This window comes from Penaeus monodon, unplaced genomic scaffold (assembly GCF_015228065.2).
Source record: "Penaeus monodon isolate SGIC_2016 unplaced genomic scaffold, NSTDA_Pmon_1 PmonScaffold_1432, whole genome shotgun sequence".
In the NCBI taxonomy this organism is placed as follows: Eukaryota; Metazoa; Arthropoda; class Malacostraca; order Decapoda; family Penaeidae; genus Penaeus; species Penaeus monodon.
In genome coordinates this window covers 3,649-7,296 of record NW_023643399.1, presented here as the reverse complement: position 1 = coordinate 7,296, position 3,648 = coordinate 3,649, and positions in this window count along the sequence as shown.

The window sequence follows — 3,648 nt, the reverse complement described above, 5'->3', positions numbered from 1 at the left end:
AACCACACACACACCACAGTCACACACAGCACTCAGACAACCACACACACACAACAACACACACATACCACCACACACACACACATGAAACCACACACACACACACACACACACACACACACACACACCACACACCACACACACACAAACCACATGCACACACAACCATAATCATACACAGAAATACACACAACCACATATGCACAGACAACCACACACACGCACAGACAACCACACATGCATACAACCACACACAATCACACACACCCACAACCCCACATACACATACAACTACACATACTCAGCCACACATACACACAACCACACATACACACAACCACATACACACGCATCACACATATGCACACATCACACATACACACACAACCACACACAAACATATATACACAAACACACACACACAGTCACTCATGTACACATTACACAACCACAACCACACACACAGCCACACACACAACCACAACCACACACACAGCCACACTCACCTACACAACTACACACACATACACAACTACACACACACACAACTACAGATACATACAACTACACATACATACAACCACACATAACCACACACATACACACAGCCACACACATACACACAGCCACACACATACACACAGCCACACACATACACACAGCCACACACACACATAGCCACACACAGCCACACAGCCACACACACACACACACAGCCACACACACACACACACACACACACAGCCACAACCACATCCACATCCACATCCACACACACACAGCCACACACACACACACAGCCACACACACACAGCCACAAAACACACCACACACACAGCCACACACACACACACAAAACACAAGCCACACCCCACCACACCAGCCACACACACACACACACACACACACACACACACACACAACACACACACACACACACACACAGCCACACACACACACACACAGCCACACACACCACACGCACACACCACACACACAGCCACACACACACACACACAGCCACAACAACACACACACACAGCCACACACCCACACACACACACACAAACCACACACACAAAACACACACACACACACACACACACACACACACACACACACACACACACACACACCCCACACACACCACAACACACCACACACACACACACACAACACACACACACACACACACACACACACACCACACACAACACCCCCAAAAGAAACCACACACAAAACACACACCACCCCACACAATACACACCCCACACCACACCCCCCACACACAAAACCCCCAAAAACCCCAAAACACACACACACACACACACACAAACACCATGTTCCCTTCAGGGGGGGGGGGGCCTGGATGTAGTGTTTTCGTGACTGATAACTTGGCACTGAGATATATATGGTTGACACACCACACACACCCCACAGATACAAACTACACAACATACAAACCATAGACATACACACAACCACAACATGCACACTCACACTAAACAAACCACAAACCACCACACAGCCACACATGTACACACAAAACACACACACAGCCACACACACATACACAACTACACACACAGCCCTACACACACGATAACCCCAAATAATGCACACACAACTACACATACATACAACTACACATACTACAACCACACATACATACAACCACACATACATACAAACCACACATACATACAACCACATATAACCACACACATACACACAGCCCAACATATACACAACCATAGACATACACACAACCATAGACATACACACAAACCACAGACATACACACAACCATAGACTACACACAACCACAGACATACACACAACCATAGACATACACACAACCATAGACATACACACAACCACAGACATACAAACACACCACAGACATACACACAACCATAGACTACACACAAACCCATGGGGCATACACACAACCACAGACTTACCGTAAAAAAAAAGAAAGAAAAAAGGTCTTACTTATATAAAAAAAAAGGGGTTTATAAAGTGTATAAATATGCAAACAAAGAAATAAGAAAAAGCGATGATACTTTGGGACTTGCTCTCAGATGTTGCCTTGTTGGTGGCAGTGCATGTTTTTACAAGGGTTACCCCCTTCAGCAATCCCATTTTCATCCTTTTCATTCTATACGTTTTTTATAATTATTTTATGTATTGAGGCCGCGGGGCTGAGTGTTTAGAGCATCGGACTCAAGACTGGGCACGACGGCAATCTGAGTTCGAGGGTTCGAGTCAACGGCCGGCGCGTTTTCCCTTGGGCAAGGGGAAATTCACCTCGATTGCCTACCGAGCCGCTGGGTAGGCAAGCCAGCCCAAATCAGTGCCGGTCCCAGACCAGGGTAAATGGAAAACGGTGACTCAATAAAAACACCGGCAACGGCAACCACCGCTCTAAACTGCCAAGAAAAATCATGTAAATCCATGATCGCCAACGTCCTTTGGGGGACGGGCCTTAAAAAAAAAAAAAATAAAAAAAATTTGTACACTGTCCTGTCTTTTTAAAATTGTTTTAGACTGTCATTTTTTTTCCTTTTTGGGGCTGCCTCTTCTATCATTTCCTAATTTTTTTTTGGTTTTAAATGTTACTTCCCTTGGGGGGGGGGGGCGGGATGTAGTTTTTTGTGACTATAACTTGGCACTGAGATCTTGGTTGAAAAACCACTTTTTTTTCCCAAAGTGGGGTCAGAAAGTTATCCCAAACACTGTTATGTTGTTTATGTAGAAATGTATTTTTTTTTCCCTTTAAAACCGCAAAAGATGGCTGTACATCATTCTGGCCTCTGATTTTTTATTTGTGAATTGTTTCACACAATTTTCTTGTCCTATCCTCCCCCTCTCCCTTTTTAAAACATTTTCCTTGATTTTTCCTTTCATTGTTTATTGCTATATATTGGTAAAACATTATGAAATTCTTAATGCAGAAATGATAATAATAACAAATCATTCTATAGCATTAAAAAAAGTTTTTGAAACTCGAAAAAAAGGGTAATTGGTGAGGTAAGTCGGCTACTTATTGGCTCCATGTAAATATTTGTAAAAACTTTCACAAAACAAAACTATAGGGGAGAATACTATTCCCACAGAAATGTTTTTTTGAAAATTTTATTTTTTTTGGGATTAAAACTGAGTAAAAATGTAATCTACAATATTATCAGAGACCATAAAAACAAGAAAAAACAAAAGGAGTAGCTTTTTTTTCCTTCCTATAAAAAAAAGGATAATGGGAATTATTACTTTTTCCTATACAAACATCTTTCTGCTAAACTTCCCTATGAAAAGAAAAATAACATAGGAATTAAGGGGTGAGTAAAAGCTCAAAATAGAAATCATTTTTGGGAGGTCACAGAACAGGCTCTGTATACTCTGCTGCCCTGGTTGAAAAACTAACCCATTCTATATAGAAAGGTCTTTTGTCTGAGTCTGAAATGATCAAAGGTATTAATTGAGGTTGATTATTAAAAATCAAACGGGGGTGGTCTGAATGGCTCTGGTGCGGGGTTTTTAAAATTTTTACTAAAAGATGTGGGCCCTGGTGTGGGGTGGTAATTTGTACAAAGGGGGTAGGGAAATACAAAAATATTACAGGTTAGAGCAAAATCACTACTCTATAAA